Below are 22,391 nucleotides of genomic sequence, written 5' to 3' on the forward strand. Positions count from 1 at the left end.
TGACATGTGAAAAGAATCAGAGTTCAGAAAAACAAGTATGAATTTCAAAAATAATCTGTAAAAATGATTTTTAAATAATTCCTCCTGATATTCAATGTAATGGCATTTCATCTCCAATAGTTAGAATCTCGTTTAATGTCTTAGCAACCATTAGGAGGCAAGTAGCTCTTGAAAATGACTGAAAAATGTAGGCTGATCCTTGGGAGGTCTATTCTTCTCCTGTTAAGTATTTTGATAATACCTAAGGCTTGGTGCCTGACATCTTAGACTTCCTCAGAGTGAAGTTACAGTGTAGGATAACCCAGTACCAAACATGAATTGACAATTAATTTTTTAAAAACAATGGTTGGCAATGTCTGGAGGAATGCCTTTTTTTTATATCTATGTTCGCCTATCCCTGTGTCTTATTTGGCATCGTATTAGACAGAGCCAATCTTGGACATGGACTTTCATGCGGGTCACATAATACAATTCATCCTCTTCTTCCCCTTCTCTCCCTCCTGTCTTTTCTTCTCTTCATCCTCCTTCACTACCTCTTCCTCCTATTTATTAAAAAACAAACAAACAAACAAAAACAGTAAGGATGAGAAGAGTTCATGTCTGTCATATTATTAATCAAATATATTTTGTCTGGTTTATTTCTTCTCTTTTGATTGACAAAAAGAATTGGCAAGGAATATTTTCAAAGAAAATTTTATTGATAAAATTTTATATACTAAAGAAGCAATTTTATACTAAAGAAGTAATTCTTGGTAGAAATTTGAATGCAACACTAGGGCTGAAATGTTCTTGAGCAGGAGTTGGCAAACTCTTTTTGTAAAATCTAGACAAGAACTATTTTAGATTTTGTGGGACCTACAGTATTAGTTGCAATTGTATGGCTTCACAAAACTTCGGTAGTTGATGATTTTGATATTCTGTATATCGTGAACTTTTTTTGCATTGACTTTGAGCTTTAAATATTGCATTAGGGTGTTATTATCTTTTCTATTGAGCTTCTGATACCTCTTTAAATTCTGTGCCCAAAGTGAGTGAGTGCCTACTTGCCTTAACCTAGTTTCAGCCCCATGTAGCTCAGAAGCAGCCCAAGACGATGTGTAAATAAGTCAGCATGGCTGTTTTCCAACAAAATTTTTACCTGTTGACACTTAAACTTGAATTTCATGTTATTTTCACACTGTGAAATATTATTTCTTCTTTTGATTTTCAGCCATTAAAAATCATAAAAAAAAATTCTTAGTTTGCAGGTACAAAAACAGGCAGTCAGCTAAATTCATCACTTTGGTCATAGTTTGCCAACCCTTCCTTTTGAAATTCAGGTATGTCCTATTTTTTGAGAGACTTCTCTGCAAAATTTACATTAATATTGATAAGTCTATAAGACACCAACAGTTTTGTTAGAAGAATGAAATTATGGGTAATTGCTTCCTCTATAATGTGTTCATGTTGCTTTCATAATTAAAATTCCAAAATATTGATAGCTTATTTTTATAACTCAAAAAACATCTATCTATTGGAATGCATCAGAATCTCAGAATCTCAGTGTGAGTTCACTTTTGATTGATGCTCAATGAGAAGTTATTCTTAATATGAAATTTCAAGCCAACCAATGCTTAGATTGTAGGTCAAGTTATTTATGATTTATGGAGAAGAATGGGCATACCATGGGCTCTCAGGTTTTTAATTCATTGTAATTAAATGATAATTTATAAACACATATTCCTATAAATATTTATGATAGACCTGTGTAGTCTATCAACAAACATTCAAATCCTTGGATTTTTTTGTTTTTAGTGACTATAACCATCATTTACCCATGCACTATCTCTCTCCCAAACACCTTTAAAGAAGAGGGGCAAGATATATCGAAAAAACAAACAAACAAAACCATGGATTTGGGAGATGATCTGTACCCTAGGTCTGCTTCATAAATAAGTGATCAATAACCAGAATTTCTTTTTTGTTATTAGGTCCTGGGAAAGAAAGAAGATCTGTTCTCTATTACTTAAGTACTTAGTTCTCCATTACTTAGGTGTCTCCATTACTTAGGGGAGACAGGCTTATCAAATCACAGGGTCAAATTTGAAACAAATTACCTTACATAAGTCACAAAAAGTGGTTAAGACCTCTGATGTTAGTAGTTCTCTGTAGCAATCAGATAGCTGATTGGGACTGACTGTTTAATTAACTATGTGATTTCCAACAACTTTCCCTATATAAAAAATATATATTTCATATTGTAAACTGCTTACTTCTCAGCATGTTTACTTCACAAATTCTCTGTGAGTTTAGGTTTATAAGTGCATTTTAAAGTTATGCATGGCTTAAGTGATGTTGTAAATAAATAAAACATTAAAAATACTGCCTATCTGGCTACAGAACTGAGCTACCACCAGATTTCAGCCCGCTTGGCACAAGGATAATGCTTTGGAGCAATTCAAGTCTGAAACAGCTTCAGTGATACCATTTAAACTTGAGGTATATTGGCAGAACAAGGATATGTTTAAACTAAATTTGGCTTAAGCCACCTATTACTCATACCCTCTTTCTACTGCATTCACACTCCAATTAGCAAACTGTACATGATACACACACATATATTTATAGTTTATGTTTTTCCTGTGTTGGCAATGAAACTTTTAAAATTACTTTCCATAAGCTGTGAGAATCTTTTATTCGTATCTATTTGATAAGATAAATTTGGCTCTGGAAGTAGTGGGGTGCACAGGTTTTTCCTGTTCAACTTAGAGAAGAGTTACATTTGTACCCATTACCTCTAACCCATTACCACTTTCTACTCCTTTCACTTTGTGAAATAATGATCATCTGCCTCCTTTTCATAATAACCAACACTCATGAGGCAGTTCTGTGACAAATGCTTTGTATGCACTACTGTCATTATTGGAAACAATAGGTACAACAATATTCCAAAGTTAAGAAATTTGTCTATGGTTACAGCTTCCCTGGTGGCTCAGAGGTTAAAGCATCTGCCTGGAATGCAGGAGACCCGGGTTCGATCCCTGAGTCAGGAAAATCCCCTGAAGAAGGGGAAATGGAAGCCCACTCCAGTACTCTTGCTTGGAGAATCCCATGGGGGAGGAGTCTGGTGGGCTACAGTCCATGGGGTCACAAAGAGTCGGACATGACTGAGCGACTTCACTCACTCACTCACAGAATCAGTATCTTCTGTACTATGATATCTACTTCTTTCTAAATCAAAATCTGTGTTTTTTTAAAGTTTTGGGTTTTAGGTATAATTTAAGTACGCCAAAAGACACAATGAGTTTTGACAAACATGCTTAAGTTTGTACCACAACCACAATCAATATATAAAATATTTTCACCATTGTAAAACACTCCCTCATTACTCTTTATAATTTATTGACTTTCCCTACCCACAGATTCTGGTTTCTACTGATCTGACTTCTGTCCCTATATGTTTGATATTGTTAGAATGTGATAAAGATGGAATCATACAAAATATGTCATTTTGTGTGGACTTCTCTTACTTAGAATAATATTTTAAGATTTATCTTTATTTCTTCATGCTAATTCCTTCCTATTGAGTGATAAATTGATGAATGGTACTCCATTGTACAGAAGTATTTTAATAAGCTTGGTCATCCATATGTAATGGTATATGGGTTGTGTCCAGGTTTAATCAAACAATCATAATCATGATCACATAACAATGATTAAGTGTCTGAGATCTAATTGCCATCAAAAAGCAGGAGAGTTCCAGAAAAACATCTGCTTTATTGACTATGCTAAAGCTTTTGACTATGTGGATCACAACAAAATGTAGAAAATTCTTCAAGAGATGGGAATACCTTATCACCTGACCTGCCTCCTCAGTAATCTGTATGCAGGTCAAGAAGTAACAGTCAGAACTGAACATGGAACAACAGACTGGTTCCAAATCGGGAAAGCAGTATGTTAAGGCTCTATATTATCACACTGCTTATTTAACTTAAAAGCAGGGTATGTCATGTGAAATGTTGGACTGGATGAAGCACAAGCTGGAATCAAGATTGCAAGGAGAAATATCAATAGCCTCAGATATGCAGATGACACCACCCTTATGGCAGAAAGTGAAGAGGAACTAAAAAGCCTCTTGATGAAAGTGAAAGAGGAGAGTGAAAAAGTTGACTTCAAGCACAAAATTCAGAAAACTAAGATCATGGCATCTGATCCCATCACTTCACAGCAAATAGATGGAGAAACAGTGGAAACAGTGAAAGGCTATTTTTAGGGGCTCCAAAATCACTACAGATGTGACTGCACCAATGAAATTAAAAGGCGCTTACTCCTTGGAAGGAAAGCTATGACCAACCTAGATAGTATATTAAAAAACAGAGATATTACTTTGTTAACAAAGGTTCATCTACTCAAAGCTATGGTTTTTCCAGTAGTCATGTATGGGTGTGAGAGTTGGACTATAAAGAAATCTGAGCACTGAAGAGTGGATGCTTTTGAACTGCAGTGTTGGAGAAGAGTCTTGAGAGTCCCTTGAACTACAGGGAGATCCAACCAGTCCATCCTAAAGGAAGTCAATCCTGGATATTCCTTGGAAGGATTGGTGCTGAAGCTGGAACTCCAATATTTTGGCCATCTGATGCAAAGGACTGACTCATTGGACCAGACCCTGATTCTGGGAAAGATTGAAGGCGGGAGGAGAAGGGGACAACAGAGGATGAAATGGTTGGATGGCACTGACTTGATAGACATGAGTTTGAGCAAGCTCTGGGAGTTCATGATGGACAAGGAAGCCTTGCGTACTATAGTCTATGGCATAAATAGATATGGCTGAGCAACTGAACTGACTGAACCTTTCATGTAAGTTATTGATGGGGACATTTTTTGTTTGTTTTGTTTGTTTCTCTTGCACAAATACCTGGTAGTAAGATTGCTCAGTCATAAATGTGTTTGTTGTGTATGTTTCATTTTCTCAGAAATTGCCAGACTTCTTCCCAAAGTGAATGCAGTATTTTTGCTTACCTGTAGGCAATGCACGTGAGTTCCAGTTGCTTTGTATCTTAATCAGCCATTTTAATAGACATGTGATAGAATCTCATTGTTTTAATTTTTATTTCCTTAATGAATAATGACATTGAACACCTTTTCATGTGTTTGTTCTGTCATTTGACTCTTTTCTATTGTGAAAACATCTTTTCAAATTTTTCACTCTTTTAAGAATTGGGTTATTTGTTTTATTATTGAATTCTGTGATTTTTAATGTATATTCTGGATACAAGGAATACTTCAAATATCTTTTCCAAAAATTTTCTCCCTATTAGTGTGTGCTTTTAAGCCTTACTTTTATTTTAAACAGTTTTAGGATCACTGCAAAATTAAGAGGAAGGTACAGAGATTTCCCATATACCCCTGCAAATAAGTAGCTTCTCCCATTGTCAGCATTCCTTACCAGAGGGTATGTTTGTTGTAAGTGATGCATTTAAATTTACTGATAAATCATAATTACTAAAATCCATAGTTTACCTTATGGTTCACTCTAGTTGTACATTCAATAAATTTGAACAAATATATAATAACATGTATCTATCAATGTATTATCATAAATAATAATTTCAGTGGTCTAAAAATTCTGCGCTCCATCTATTCATCCTTCTCTCTCAAACCTCTGACAAACAGTGATCTTTTTACTGGCTCCATAGTTTTGCCTAATATAAAGAAATCTGTAGAAATCTGATAAATTAAATATCATTTAAAATAGTAAAAATTGATAAATTATTAAATTTGTTACAGCAATAGACTATTACATAGCCCAAAGTTAATATATATAATATGTATCTTTACTATATTATTAAAATTAAAATATGCTAAAATTATATTATCGAATAAAAACATATTACAAAATATTGTTATGATATGATTAAAGCAAACATATTTAGTAAAAAATGGAAATTAAAGTAAAAAAAATCTGCCATTCATCCCAGGATATAGCAAAAAATTGTTATTCCAGCATATAGCAAAAAATAATCATGCCAGGAAGATAACCATTCCTTTGTATATAAAATATTTTGTGGAGAAATAAAATTGACTTGAAGATGAAATAAAATGGTTTTAAATGAAATGTAAAAGAGTGACTGCTTGCTTTTGTAATATCATTTGTGGTGCCTCTAATGGAAGAGAGAGCAGAGATAGAAGAATGGGCCCCAATTATATGATGGGACACCAAGGAGAATGATGGGTACTATGTAGGGGAACTATATATCATCCAAAGTAAGACATGTTTGAGAGTGAAAATGGTCTCTGTTTATAACTATACCCAGCAGAGTTGAGCATACTTAACTATAATAAACCAGAGATGTGTGATCTGCTTACCTCTCAGTAATCCCTCTGACAAGGATCATACTTGGTTATTCATTTTAGATCCCATCTTATTTGAAGGTGTCATTTTCTTCTATTTTCTCAAAATCTTTCATGGTGAATATCATGGAGAAGAGCCTTGTGCTAGTGGAAATACAGAAATATGAAGGTGAAGGCTGAGTAATTCATTACACACAACTGGACAGATTGCAGAAGGGATTATTCAGACAATTTAAATAGTGTTGGAAATCCACAGGAAGCTATTATCTAACTTAAATATTAAAAGTAGGCACAATTTCACATTGTATTCATGTATATAGCAACATGTCTGAAGTGTAGAATGAGCCTAATAAATATTCATATGGTTAAATGAGTGAAAAAAAAAAAAACCTATACAAGAATCTTAACATTCCTTGAGGCATTTTGTTTGTGCTTAAAATTAATAATGGCTTAACCTTACCATATGTCACATATTGTTTTAAATATATATTAACCAATTTAATACTTGCTATCATCCCATGCCCTATAAAGGTCAACAGAAACACACTGATGCTGAAAAAAATTGAATAAAACTGTATAACATTAAAAACCATGGTTCATCCCAATAAGAAGGTATTTAGAAGGGATTTAGAGGGTTTGGCCTTGGATGGGTAATTTTAGAGAGAATTCAAATAAGTAAGAATTTGTTCTGAACTGAGTGTTATCAAGAAGGAGGGAGAATTCTATATTGGATGTATTAATGTGTATGAAGAACTTGTTAGAAATGAAGTTGGGATTAAGGAGTAATAGACAAAGAAGCAGGCATTCCTCACATCATCTCTGGGAGGGAGATTTGATAATTTTTTGTAATTTACTCGGGATCATTTTTGTTTCTGCTCAAACATGATTATGAGAGATGTTAGTCACAGAACGACCATCTAATGGTGGTGATGTCTGGCATTGTTTTGTTCAAAGGAAGAATACCACAGCCTAGCTGAGTGTAGGCCTGGTGACAAGCTAGCTACCAACTGGAAGAAGTTACTTTTCTCTTTTCTCAGTAATATTTTTTTCTCATTTTGCAGTCAAGGAAATTGAAGTACAAATAAGCTGAGTAACTTAAACAAAAGCAGAGTTAGTACCAAGTATTGGTAGGAAACAGGTTTCTGGTTCTAGAGCACCTGTGAATTATTATGGTTTTCTATAACATTCAGAATTTTTCTTGGAATTGTTACGAAGAAAAAAAGGATTTATTGTTGCTGTTGTCTAACGTGAAGTTTTGTTTTTATTTTTCATCTCTTGAAAATGAAGAAATGACTGGTTTCTTTCATATAACTTATTTTATATGGAGATATAGTAAATTCCTTTTAGCATTTGATATCTATATATTTCCCAACAATATTTGATATACTCATGTTCCTTTTTGTGTGTCTGAGTGACTTTGACTCTGTATTCATCAAGAGCAGGAAGTCTCCAATTTAAGAACCTCTGACTTTAGACTTATATTCCCTAAGGGACACAGAAATTGACTAACTGTATGTGTCGAGCCTAAAGGGAATATTGGTTTCAATTCAACATCTCAATACAGGCCTTCCAGTCAGAATGTCAGTATGATTTAGAAATATAAGTCTCTTATAATTCTGATTATATGCTAGTCATTGTCCCCAAAGATGACTTTATTCTAAACCCTACTAAAGGAGGAAGGAATGGAGAGCATGGAGAAATTAATTACAACGCTTCCTGTCTGTCTGAGGGTTTACTGAAGACTGAAATGAGCCTAGAAAATATTGGCAGTGGGAGTAGAAGCTCAGGAAGAATGGAGACAGAGGAGAACAGCCTGTGCTTGGCACTCTTCTCTCAATTATAGACTGAATCTCTTCAGTAGGGAGCCTCTTTCTTTTCTTTTTTCTACTGAGAATCAGTTATTACATAGATCTACTTGCCTAGTAATATGCATTATTATTTCTAGCTTGTGATAGTTAATTTTTTGTGTCAATTTGAGTAGGTCACAGTACCTAGATATCTGGTTAAATATCAAATTTAATATCTCTGTGAAGGTATTTTTAGATGAGATTAAGAGTCGGACATGATTGAGCGACGTCATTTTGACTTTTCACTTTCGTGCATTGGAGAAGGAAATGGCAACCCACTCCAGCATTCTTGCCTAGAGAATCCCAGGGATGGGGGAGCCTGGTGGGCTGCTGTCTATGAGGTCGTACAGAGTCGGGCACAACTGAAGAGATTCAGCAGCAATATGTAAATCAGTAGACTTTGAGTAAAGCAGATTATCCTCTAATATGGTTGCTGTTATGTGTGTGCTCGGTCACATCTGACTCTGTGACCCACATGGACTGTAGCCAGCCAGGCTCCTCTATCCTTGAGATTTTCCAGGTAAGAGTATTGAAGCGGGTTGCTATTTCCTACTCCAGGGAATTTTCCTGACCCAAGGATCGAACCTCTGTCTCTTGCTTCTCCTGCATTGGTAGGCAAATTTTTGACCACTAGTGATATCTGAGACTAGTGGACTTTATGACTGGACTTTATCTAATCACATAAAAGCCTTAAAGAGAAAACAGAGGTCTCTTGAGGGAGAAGAAACTTTGTCTCCAGACTATCTTTGGATCTCTAACCTGCTGGCCTATACTGAAACCTGTATACTTGCCAGACTCCACAATCATGTGAGTCAATTTCTTAGAACTGATCTATCGATCTATCTATCCAGCCTTTCTATTGTATTTGCTTCTCACATCACAACTGCTACTGACCTAGTTCATATCATCATCATCTCTCTCCTGAACTAATGCAACTTCTTAACTAGTCTATCTTCCCCTTTCCTCCTTTCATCCAATGCATTTTACACACTACTACAAAATTGACTTTATAAAATACAGATCTAATGTTGCCAGTCTCAGGCTCAAATATTTTGATGGTTTTCTGTGAATTTCAGGAAAATTTTTGGTGAAAAATGTATAGTTATATCCATTAAAGGCACAGAAGACTTCATGAAAAAAATAGAACCACACTTTGACTTAGGTAAAATTAAAATACACTTAAAATATTCTAATGAATTTTAGAAATTAAAATAGGAATATATCCATGCACATTATTACTTTTCATATTCTTTAATCAAGATTGTCTAAGCTAAGATTATTTCACTCCTATTGAAAAAAATTTTTTTTTCTTTAGTAGTAAGCTACTACAGATTACTTTTGTCCATAATTAAGATCAAGGTTTTTATGGCCAGAGGTAACAAATAGTTCTATCCTCTCTCAAAGGCTTATTGTAGTGTTAGAAACATGTTTATATAATCTTCCTGGAAAATAAAAGTACTTCCAAAGTCAAAACTATATTTGCTTGATAAATTTACATATATATGTGTATGAATATATATATCCATTATTTTTCAGGACAGCTCTTAGAGTCCTTAAAATATCATAAAGATTTCCTAAGCTAACTTATGTGATTTGAAGCCAGCCTGCTTCTAAGATCCTCACATAAAATCTATATAGATTTATGTTACCTTTTCCTGACAACACACGATATAGTGTGTTTAAGTCATGAAGATTATTATCCTAATAATTTCACATTTTAATTTATCTATTTTTAATTTTGGATAAAATATGACTTAATAAAGGCAGAAAAATACAATGAAATGATCAAGTTTTGTTATCAGTTGACATTCAGTATGTCTAGAATCACTACTTATATATATTGATATTTTATTCTATTCCATTCTAGTATATTTCATTTTATTATAATGCTGATGGCCATCATTTAAATGACAATAACTCACTAATCTGCTTTGATATATAGTTTGAGTAGCTATACTTTAAACTACTTTTTCTTCCTATTGGCTTTTTGGAGTTATGGTTAAGTTTTCTCACATATATAATAGGTTAAAGTTCAAGAACTAAAAAGAGAGAGACTTGAATTGAGAATATAGGTAAGTAAATATTTTCTTTTGCTTCTCAAGTTGAGATTTATAACAAGCACTGTTATCATTTTAAGTGTTCAAGTATAAACAGTAATTTGCAAAATCAGTTTATTCATAGGTCTTACCTCTTCTGACTTGAAGCCCACTTTTATATGCAGAAGAGTATGGCTATCTCTTCTCTATTAGTAATAATCCACAATTTCCCCAGATAACCCCGTGTTTTCTGCCTGGCTTTCCAGAGGCATGCTGGAAATAAAGGTATAAAAGTTTATAAATAAATAAAATATAACAGTGAAGAGAGCTGGGGGTATAATTGGATAAGAGTAAAAAATTAAATATTTCGATAAATTTCTACATAATAGCAAGTAGCTCGGAACACACTGAAGAATGAAATGAGTTTAGAAAGCCTCAGATCAAAAATTTCAGGGGACTGCGGAGATCTGGGAATCAGTCAGCTGGTTAGCACCTTAGCGAGGCCCTGGTCTCGAGTTAGCAGATACAATGAGGGCCAACAGAGTAGAGGGAAAGGATCAACTAGATCTGACCAAGTGCCTTGATTATCAGGGACCCCTTCCCAACCTCCATCTGAAGAAAAAGATATTTTATCCTTTAATCCCAGGCCAAAAAGAAACAAATTAATGCTTCAAAACAAAAAGAAACAAGGTGAAAAAATTTGCAGTTACTCTTCTCTAAAAGTACTAAACAAATTGTTCTCACAAACTGTAGATTTTAAGTCTGGATAATGGTACCCCCAGATCCAAAGTCTTTTGATTCTGGATTTGATATTTATGTTGCAAGAAATAAAGAGACACTTTCAAGCTTAAGTGAAAGAATATTTACAGTTGGGACCTGAGCTAGTCTAGAACTAGAGGAGTGGTAGTTTGACTTTTCTCTCAGGAACACCATAGCAGTTCTCTATCTGGCTCCTCTGCTTCCATTTATTGTTTACTCATTTCTCCTCTTTCATTTGGTTAGTTGATTTTGCTGGCTCAGTTTTTGCTCCCAACCCTTCATTTTTTTTTTTTTTTCATTCTCTTGTTCTAACTCTACCCATGTCAGTTCAGTCAGTCAGTTCAGTCGCTCAGTCGTGTCCAACTCTTTGTGACCCCATGAACTGCAGCACGCCAGGCCTCCGTGTCCATCACCAGCTCCCAGAGTTCACTGAGATTCACATCCATCAAGTCAGTGATGCCATCCAGCCAGCTCATCCTCTGTCATCCCCTTCTCCTCCTGCCCCCAATCCCTCCCAGCATCAGACTCTTTCCCAATGAGTCAGGTCTTCGCATGAGGTGGCCAAAGTACTGGAGTTTCAGCTTTAGTATCATTCCTTCCAAAGAACAACCAGGACTGATCTCCTTTAGAATGGACTGGTTGGATCTCCTTGCAGTCCAAGGGATTTTCAAGAGTCTTCTCCAACACCATAGTTCAAAAGCATCAATTCTTCGGTGCTCAGCCTTCTTCACAGTCCAACTCTCACATCCATACATGACCACTGGAAAAACCATAGCCTTGACTAGACGGACCTTAGTCGCCAAAGTAATGTCTCTGCTTTTGAATATACTATCTAGGTTGGTCATAACTTTTCTTCCAAGGAATAAGCGTCTTTTAATTTCATGGCTGCAGTCACTATCTGCAGTGTTTTTTTTAAGCTAGTCATCCTTTCTATTTGCCTCCATGACACAGACTAAACAGATTTCTTCACAACAGAATTCCAGAGTGAGAGAGAAATCATCTTAGACCACATCACAGTTATAGCAGTTCTCGGCTATCAGATGTGCAGTTGTAGTATCCAATATGGTTGAGGGATCACAAGATATAAAACATGGTTGTGGTCCCTTGGTTTGATTCTGAGCTGAAGTTTGCCTTATAAAGGGTAATGATGATGTAAAAATGAAATCCCAAGCACATTTCATTTTTGCCCAGTTAAAGAATTTTATCATTATTATGCAAATTGATGTTCACTCACTTTAAATTCACTTATATTGATATACAAGTGTGAATAAACAATTCCTTAACTTTGAATATCTCAATGACTCTCATCTTATTCATCTTCACTGATATTTATTCCAGCTAGAGATGAATTGTGCATTATTTCTTAGTCTTATGTTGGTGCTATTTCCCTTTCTTGATTGACCATATACTGGGGAATTTTCATTAAACTTATGCATTAGGTATTTTTTGAGGGATTTATCACTTTGCCAATTCTACCCTTTGGTAGAAAGTAGGCGATGGCACCCCACTCCAGTACTGTTGCCTGGAAAATCCCATGGACACAGGACCCTGGTATGCTGCAGCCCATGGGGTCACGAAGAGTTGGATATGACTGAGCGACTTCACTTTCACTTTTCACTTTCATGCTTTGGAGAAGGAAATGGGAACCCACTCCAGTGTTCTTGCCTGGAGAATCCCAGGGACGGGGGAGCCTGGTGGGCTGCCGTCTATGGGGTCACACAGAGTCGGACACGACTGAAGTGACTCAGCAGCAGCAGCAGCAGCATATGCAAATTGTTCTCTCTACAAATGTCACTTTTTCTTTCTTCAAATACAAGTATAGCAGTAGTTCACAATTGTGATCTTTTTATATTTTTCATTAAACTTTTCTCCTCCACCTTTATTGAGATATACTTGATAAATAAAATTGCATATATCTAAAGAGTACAACCTAATAATCTGATGTAGGTATGCTTTGTGAAATGAAGACTGCAGTCAAATCTGTCACCTTACATAGGTACCTTTTGTGTCTGTGTGAGATGAGAATGTTTGGGATTTATTCTCAGCAAATTTAAAGTACAATATAGTATTATTAACTACTGTCATCAAGAAGTACACTGGATCTTCAGAACTAATTCATCTTATAACTGAAGCTTTGTACCTATTGATCATCATTTCCCTCACTTTCTCAATCATCCAGCTCCTGGCAATCACCAATCTACTCTCTGTTTCTATGAATTTAACTCTTTTTTTATGTTCTACATATAAATGAGACTATACAGTATTGCCTTTTCTGTTGTTGTTGTCTTATTTCACCTAGCATAATGTTCAAGTTCCTGTAAATGGCAGAATTTCATCTCATGGCTGAATAATGTTTATATATAGTGTATATTTATTATACGATATTGGTACAATAATCATAATACTATATATGCTATTATGATGAATATATATTAATGATATATCATATATATTATATAAATAGGTATTGTGGTTAATGCTGCAATAAGCATGGGAGTGCTGATATCTCTATGAGATACTGATTTCATTTACCTTTGATATGTACTCAGAAGTTTGCTTGCTGGATCATATGGTAGTTCTATTTTTAATTTTTGAGAACTGTCTATACTGTTTTCCATAATGTCCGTACCAATTTATTTCCCTGTCATCCGTGTACGAGGGTTCATTCTTTCCATATCCTCAGAGCACACAACTGCGATTCTTAAATGTGAGTGTGGATCAGAATTTCTTGGAGGACTTTCAAAAACACAGATTGCTGGGTTTTTTATTTAGTAAGTCTGAGTTGCTGCTGAGTCGCATCAGCCGTGTCTGACTCTGTGCAACCCCACAGACGTCAGCCTACTAGGCTCCTCTGTCTCTGGGATTCTCCAGGCAAGAATACCGGAGTGGGTTGCCATTTCCTTCTCCAATGCGTGAAAGTGAAAAGCGAAAGTGAAGTCACTCAGTTGGGACCCAAGAATTGTGTTTCTAACAAGTTTTCAGGTAATGCTCATGTTGCGTGTTCAAGAATCACACTTTCAGATCCACTACCTAACACAATTGAGATTTCAATTTTTTTTTTTTTTTTTTTTGGGTCAGCAAGACCTGAATTCAAACTCGAGCATACTCCCTTTTAAATAAAATAACTGTGGTAAAATGACCTAAATTGTGAGTTTCTGTTTATTCTTCAGGAAAATAGGGATACAACAAGAGTATTACCAATCTTAAATAATAAAATAAACAAGCCCAACACATGCTAAACAATCAATACACATTACTACAATTTTTTAAAATATAAATTGATAATATTTTTATGGCATCAGATATTTAAGTTATCCATGTCTATTTTCCTAATAGTTTATGCCTGTAGGCAACAGTAGTAGACTCTAAAATATGAATAGGGGACTCAATTAAAAGTCTCTTACGTTTACATTGTGACATTATCTGAGTCTTCCTTGATTTTGCTGACCAATCTGTGCATTGGGGTTAATGTTTTCACATGATGAAACCATTTGAGGAGGACAATAGTCCATAGTGCTTCTCACCTGGCATTTTATGTTTCCAACATGCTCAGATGTAAATAATTGTTCTTGCCATAATATCCATTGTGAATTGCTCTCTTGCTGTGGCTTGCCCCTTTTTCAATTTGATAGGGAATCATGGTTTGCTTTTCAGCTGGGGTTATCCACATAAAAGATATCTGAGGAAGTTCTTTAATTAAGAACATCATAACAAAGAGAAACTAATTAAAATTTATTAAATCACTATGTAATATGAATTTGATACATATATATGTATAGAATGATACCCACACATACACATTTGTGGTGGATGTATTTATGTCATTTCCAGTTCATGCTTGTTAAGGAAGTGTTAGAAGTACAACTCCCTCTCTATTACGGTCTCATCAGGCTTGTATTCCTCTTTTCAAGGTCCTAAGACCTCTTCCTTGAGCCACAGGTCTCTAAGCTGGCCAAATTATAAGATTTGAACTTGTAGGCAATGAAAACCAAGTTCTTGAACTGGTTAAAATAAAGCTTCCACTCAACAAGTTGCAAAATGAAAAGTGAATGAGATTAACTGACTGAAGAAACAAAATTCTGCATTGAATCGAAAACCACCTTCTCCAGCCCATTTCCAATCTTCACCTGTCTTTTGCCTATTTTCGCTACATTACTTTATTTACACAGAAGAGTGTTTATGGGTGAAAAGCTTCTATGACTCAGTTCAGTTTTGCAAAGTACTAGCAGTTCTTGAGAGGAAACCTGCTATACTGAGTAAGTGCAAAGTATGATTATTAATCTTAATATAATATTTTTAAACAGCTGACAGATGGTGAACACAATGAAATATTTTGATAACTCCTTGTTATATTTTCAGAGACTTGGAGGCTTATTGAAAATATGAGGTTCTAAATATTTGAACACGTGGATGCTTTTTCGGATGAGCGTGATAAAATCTTTTTTTTTTTTTTTGCAAATAACATGCTATAGTTTAAAAATTAAGGTGGCGCTAAAAGAAAAGGAGATAAAAATACATCCAAATGAGAGATTCCTGCAAGAATTCTAGGGTAACATCAGGCATTGCACCTTCAGGGCAATCTATGCCTCTTTCAAACAGAAACTCCTTCAGATGAGCTTGTCTAGGATCTCTAAAAGATCGTGGGCCAAGTATGTCAGCATTAAAAATACTGAATTGGCTGGAAACACTGTTGTGTGTCAACCTTTATTTGTCCTTTAAACCAAGAAAAAAGAATAAAAGTATGCCTGTAGGCAAAATAAAGGTCTGCTCTTTCCTTCCTCTCATTCCATCCCTCATGCTCTCTTCAACTTATATGAGATTTGTAAAATGAATTGTAATAGAAAGTTCATATGACAAAAATTACAGTGGTGTGGCCAAGAAAACACCCAGGGGGCTTTTAGCTTCCGTTGTGCCAGGAATGAACTATCAGATCAGCCTTCTGGACTCAAATGCGACACTGTCAATAAGGATACATCATCTTTTTTGTGGTGTAGAAGAGCTGTCGGTTGTAATTCCCATTATTCCAAAGCCAGGATTTTCCATTAGTACAGCCACCTGCTGGGTTTCTCTACTCAGGTTTAATGGAGTCTGAATTTGAATTTATCACCATCTGTGGAGAGACAGGAAATGAGAGAGCATCACTAATTCCTTTCTTCATTTGCAAAGTGTATGTATAATCTTTATAAGGAAGCAGCAAAAGCAGCTGAGGTTGGAAATGGATTGGAGAATATTTTAGCTCACATTGACATCAGAGCTCCCAACCAAGGGGGACACATGCTGTTTGTTCTAAAGCCAATTCCAGCAACAAAAAGAATGTTTTAATTTCCTATGTAATGCCGTATCAAAATCATGCAGATTCAGGATGCTGTTTGTCTTCAACTTCCAAAAAGATCTCAGAAGATTTAATCAGATCTCTAGTAAAGATGAAAGACTTGGATACATGTCAAGTTCACAAAAATGAGTTCAGGATTACTAATTACAACATTAACTTATAAATAGAACATTATAGAATGTAAGTGTCTATTTTATGTAGTTCTTTTCCCCTAAGATTAAAACAAAAACAAAAAGCTTTGTATAACTCAAGAAGAAAGACCAGAGAACATCAAAACCTTCAGGATGATCTATAGAAATAATGTAATGCCTTAAATTCATATAAACATGTCTCAGTGGTCCTGACTTATATGGAGTCATCAGTGATGTTTATCAACATATTTAATTTAAAAAAATAGGTTTACAGGAAAGGTAAGCAATTTACAATTAAATTCTGGCATTGTCTAGTGGATAAAAGCTTTCAAATCTGATCTGCCTAATTTTTTACACTGCTCCATCAGGGCAGAGTGTTGCCTTCTGGAATCTGCTGTCCAGGCAAAGACACGAGGAAAAACTAAACCATTCTGACACACCAGTTGCAATAGGTATTACGGACCACTTCAGCTCAGAACAAGCAGAGGATAATAGCAGTTCAGAAGATGAGAGGAAATATCCTCTCAGGAAAGAGGAAGATTCAAAGTCAAAACACACAAACACATATACACACAGACACACACACGCACAGAGCCTCTGAGAAAACACTGCATGCCATTGTCTTTCTTCAGGAACCATGAGTTCATCCCTTTCTCATGAATCTCCCTCCATGTTTATAATCTCGGATTAATGACTCTAAACAGTCAGTCTGTTCTAAAGTCATGGGGGTCAGCTCTGTGGACTTGAGGAGCTTGGATAATTGGAAGGAATGTTACTTATTATAGTGAAGCAACGATTCCAGGGGAGGAGAGGAAGAAGCACAACAAATAACTGCGCTGTTGTTCTTTAAGACTACCAAGAGAGTTCGCGCTCCTATCAGGGAGGCTGTGAAGACTGCATTGTGACAAAGCAAAATACCTCCTGGGTGCCTGCTTCTAGAGGAAAGCGTTTGATGTTTGATCTGTAATGAGATGGAAGAGGAAAACAGTCCCTTGGTTAACTAATATGTACTGGAGATGAACAGATTCAAAGATTTAAGTTTCAGTTCTGGGACAAGATCCCCCATGCCACTAATTTATTATTTAGGAAATTCTGTAAGTTCTTTTCTCTTTTTGTACTGAATGCATGATGGGTTTAACATACATTTGCTTTCACATCTGGCTTAGATAATAACCCTAATAATTAATACGCTGTATTTCACTTTTGCTAGTTTAGTTCTTTCTCAGTGTGGCTATGATGTGGCCTTATGTGGTTTCCTTTTGGCACATGAGTGATTGGAACCTAGGGCTTTATGCTAGGCCTAAGCACTTTGTACTGGAAAGCAAAGAGGCAGTAACCTAGCTCAAGCGCAAAAGGTTGCATATAATACGGAATTCAGGATAAAGCTAGAATGAAAACAGGAAAGCAACAGCAATAAATAAATAAGCAGTTAATTTTACTCCAAATGGCATGCTATGGATGATGTCACACATATGGTGATTCATACCAGGAGCAGCAACTTTAGAGACGAAGTCAAACCCTAGAAAATCTGTCAGTTTGGGTTAACAGAACATTGTTATTACCTCAAGTCAAGCAGATGGAGGGCAAACTTCTCTGCTGGATTCTGCTGCTCTTTAATTAATGTCCACATTTATTATGTCAATATAATGCATCACGTTTGGTCTAAAGGTTGTTTTAGTTTTGTTTTTTTTTTTAAAGAAATGATTATTTCATTAGTTTCAACATTTGAACAGTTGCATAGGATTTTAGAGGCATATGTAGATACCCCAATAATAATGTTTATATCAGTGTATAAAAGAAACAGAAGAGAAGGGACCGAGCTGGCTTTTCATATTTCATTCTTGATGTAGAGATGGGTTTGATACTTCTTTTATGAACATTTTCAAATGAGGGCTTTTGAGTACATGCATGTGAACATATAAGAAGAACGGGAATCTCAAATGATAAAGCTATGCAGATCTTATTAATGTTAGTATTTCATAAAGAAATTAAGAGCTGCAATTAATTTACTCCTGGAAGTAATGCAGTAAATGAAGAAAAGCAAGTAGGAAAATATCATCTTACCTCAGAAACATTGATTTTCTTAGGTGTGTTCAGAAAGAACAAGGAATCTCTGGCATTGGATATTGTCCACATGAAACTGTGTGGTATTAAATCTTTAGGTGCAATTCAAAGAACAAGCCTATTATGTAAGAATGAAAGAGTGTGCCATAACTACAAATATACTTTCTTAAATAGATGGCAGGTTTGCATTGTTCATTTTGGGAAAATATTTTTTTTTTTTCAGTGTTGGCTCTAGCCTTTAATTATTTAAGTAAGTCAAATCCAAAATCGTTAAAATGTGCAAATATTACTTGGAATCACTCCAAGAGGAAACAGTAGGCAGTGATCTGGCCTCTTGGATTGAGCACTCAATTGCTGCTTAGTTTTCTTTCAGATTGTCAAAGAGACATGCTCTTAAACAAAGATCAGTACTCCCACCAATGACTGGTAAAATATTCTTGGTATTAGTAGTACCATATAGGGCTTCTGAGTGGCTAGACCACACCACACCCAGTGTAGTCTCTGCTGATTTCTAGATGATGGTAAATGAAACCTTTGATAAACACAGTTTTTCAAGTCAAGCAATCACTTTGTATACACACACACTTCAGGGTTTCAGCATCCTGAAAAGCAAAGGCTATAAAGATTTCTTTTTTTTTTTTTTTCTTTCTGTACAACATCCCATTAGATTCCTGTACTTCTTCATAGCAGTAAGATTTTTTTATAAGCTAACAGATTCACTCTAGTGATGGAGAATTGAAGAAAAGATTCTAATATTCTACTGTGAACTTCACTTAAAAAAATGATAATTTAGGCCACTGGTTCTCAAACAGAGGCAATTTTGTCCCCCACAGTGTAGACAAGTCTGGCGCTACTGAAATCTAGTGGGTAGAAGCCAGGAATGCTCCTAAATATCCCCAAATTGCACAAGATAGACCCCCAAACACAGACTCATCTGCCTCAAAATGTTAATAATGCTGATTTAGGAAACTCTTGCCTATATCAATAAGACCACTTTTTCATCTCTAAACATATGAAAAGACTTCATATGATTGGGGGGAAAGTGTGGTTTACAAAATTTCAGTGAATTTTTTCCATTGTAGGTACTATAAAGAATACAATCCCAACTTTGATTGTGTTACTTATCAATGAACTGCATTATATGACAGGAATGTATACAGTAATGAAATAAAAAGTAAGTGAAAAGTTTCATCTTTTATAGGTTCTTTTCCATTCATTATTCTCTCTCTCCCTCTTACTCTCTCTTATTTTTACATCATTTTCCCTAATTTGTCTTTACATTATTTGGAGGAAAAAAATCCCCAAAACGTATTGAATTGGCATGTTAGCATTTCTGTTTCTGGAATCCTTTTTCATTTTCAGTTCTTCAAAATCTGATGCAAAACACTGCTAGCAGGAAACTTTTTCCTGTTCCTTTTACTAATGGTTTAGAATTTAATTCATCAAGCTTTAACATTCAGATATTTGGTGTTCTTCCAAATATAAATTTCATTTCACAGTATACAGAAAAGCCTGTATTCAAAGAAATAATTTGTAAATGATGGGTTAAACAAAGTTAAATTTTGTTTATTTCGTAACTTTTCAATATCTCAAATATGCTGACATTCATTGTAAACATCAAAAGAAAGATTTAGAAACTATTTTTTTAAAACAAATCTATTATATCACAGAACTTTTTTTTACATGAATATTCTAGCACCATTTGATGGAATTTGTGGTCTGAAAAACATGCCATGGACCTAGCTCATGAGTTGTCTAGAATCTTCTCTTTTTGTTGCTAGGAATCTATTATCCATAATTCCACATTCTCACTTTAACTATTCCAAAGTCACTAGGAACCTAAGGATCTGATATCTGCTAGAGAATGGCCACATCCATGGGTCAGAATATAATATAATTCCTTTCTTTTCTTTTTCCTTTGTTGCCCCCTTCTCCTCTAGCCCTCAATCTTTTCCAGCATCAGGGTCTTTTCCAATGAGTTGGCTCTTTGCATCAGATGGCCAAATTATTACTTTTTTATTTTTTTTTGTTTTGTTTATTTTTTAATTTATTTAATTGGAGGCTAATTACTTTACAATATTGTGGTGGGTTTTGCCATACATTCACATGAATCAGCCATGGGTGTACATGTTTCCTCATCCTGACCCCCCCTCCCTCCTCCCTCTCCATCCCATCCTTCAGGGTCATCCCAGTGCACTAGCCCTGAGAACCCTCTCTCATATGTTGAACCTGGACTGGCAATCTCTTTGACATATAGTAATATACATGTTTCAATTCTATGCTCTCAAATCATTCCACCCTTGCTTTCTCCCACAGAGCCCCAAAGTCTGTTCTTTACATCTGTGTCTCTTTTGCTCTCTCGCATATAGGGTCATCGTTACCATCTTTCTAAATTCCATATATATGTGATAATATACTGTACTGGTGTTTTTCTTTCTGACTTTCTTGCTCTGTATAATAGGCTCCAGTTTCATCCATCTCATTAGAATTGATTCAAATGCATTCTTTCTAATAGCTGAGTAATAATCCATTGTGTATATGTACCGCAGCTTTCTTATCTATTCATCTGCTGATGGACATCTAGGTTGCTTCCATGTCCTGGCTATTGTAAACAGTGCTGGGATGAACACTGGGGTACATATGTCTCTTTCACTTCTGGCTTCCTTGGTGTGTATCCCCAGCAGTGGGATTGCTGGGTCATATGGCAGTTCTATTTCCAGTTTTTGAAGGAATCTCCACACTGTTCTCCATAGTGGCTGTACTAGTTTGCATTCCCACCAACAGTGTAAGAGGGTTTCTTTTTCTCCGCACCCTCTCCAGCATTTATTGTTTGTAGACTTTTTGGTAGCAGTCATTCTGACTGGTGTGAGATGGTCCCTCATTGTGGTTTTGATTTGCATTTCTCTGATCATGAGTGATGTTGAACATCTTTTCATGTGTTTGTTAGCCATCTAATACAGTTCCTTTCTAATCTTGTATTGCTGATAGTCCACTTTTGGTCCAAAGGAAACACTAACATAATGCTTTAGCCAAACAAAATCTGAAAGTGCAGGTCAAGCTGGGTGTAGTTGTGTCTTATATATTTGCACGTTAGACATCAGTCAAACTGTCCCTGGCCACTTAGACTTCTCTGCCTAAGAAAAGCTTTGCTTGCCTCTATCCCTTATACTGCAGAAGATGCAGATTAAATTCTTTCAGGGATCTCATTGAAGATGTTTTAGTAAGCAGGTAATCCACTCTAAGTGCTAGGGACTCACAGCACAGCCTCCCCTAATAAAGTCTTTTATGCAGTTTTCTAATTTCCACCCTAGAGTCTATCATAGCTTCAGTACAATACTTCACTGAAGTATCATACTATCCTTTATTTATTAATTAATTTATTTTCTGTCTATTTTTTGCCAGTCCTATCAGCTAGCCAGTCTCCTAATTCGCCTTGCTTTCTCATATGCTATAATGTGTTGCTTCAGTTTAAAGTTCTAACAAACTGACAGATAGATCTATAAGTTGTACACATGAATCATGTACACTGTCCAGTACCTTATGGATAATTTGGAGAAATTTCAAAGATAATTTCATTTGTGCTTGGTTTTCATCAAATATGCTAACATTTGAACCAGACTCCAATGATAATACTTGACTTCTCTCTATAGAAAAGACAAGATAACAGAATTTGAAATGTTCTATACTTGTGACCAACTTTCTAAGTGAGCTGACTGAGTCAATCTACATCTTTGATCTATTTCTCACCTGTCCAATATATTAGGTATCTTCATATTTTACTTTTAAATATATTCAAGAAGTAAAACAACATATGATGACTAAAACATGGTCTCAAATGTAAGATATTCTTAATATACTCATGTTTGTATTAAAGTCAGTTAAACGTGCCTCT

At 35.4% G+C, this 22,391-nt stretch overlaps 1 non-coding gene across 1 annotated transcript; it reads left to right on the forward strand.

Moving 5' to 3' along the window:
- Window positions 1-2,960: 2,960 nt before the first annotated feature.
- On the forward strand, window positions 2,961-3,033 carry TRNAS-GGA (transfer RNA serine (anticodon GGA)). Its single transcript has one exon. It is a non-coding gene; the product is annotated as a tRNA-Ser (tRNA).
- The last annotated feature ends 19,358 nt before the right edge of the window (window positions 3,034-22,391 follow it).

This window comes from Capricornis sumatraensis, chromosome 6 (genome assembly GCF_032405125.1).
Source record: "Capricornis sumatraensis isolate serow.1 chromosome 6, serow.2, whole genome shotgun sequence".
NCBI classification, from domain to species: Eukaryota; Metazoa; Chordata; class Mammalia; order Artiodactyla; family Bovidae; genus Capricornis; species Capricornis sumatraensis.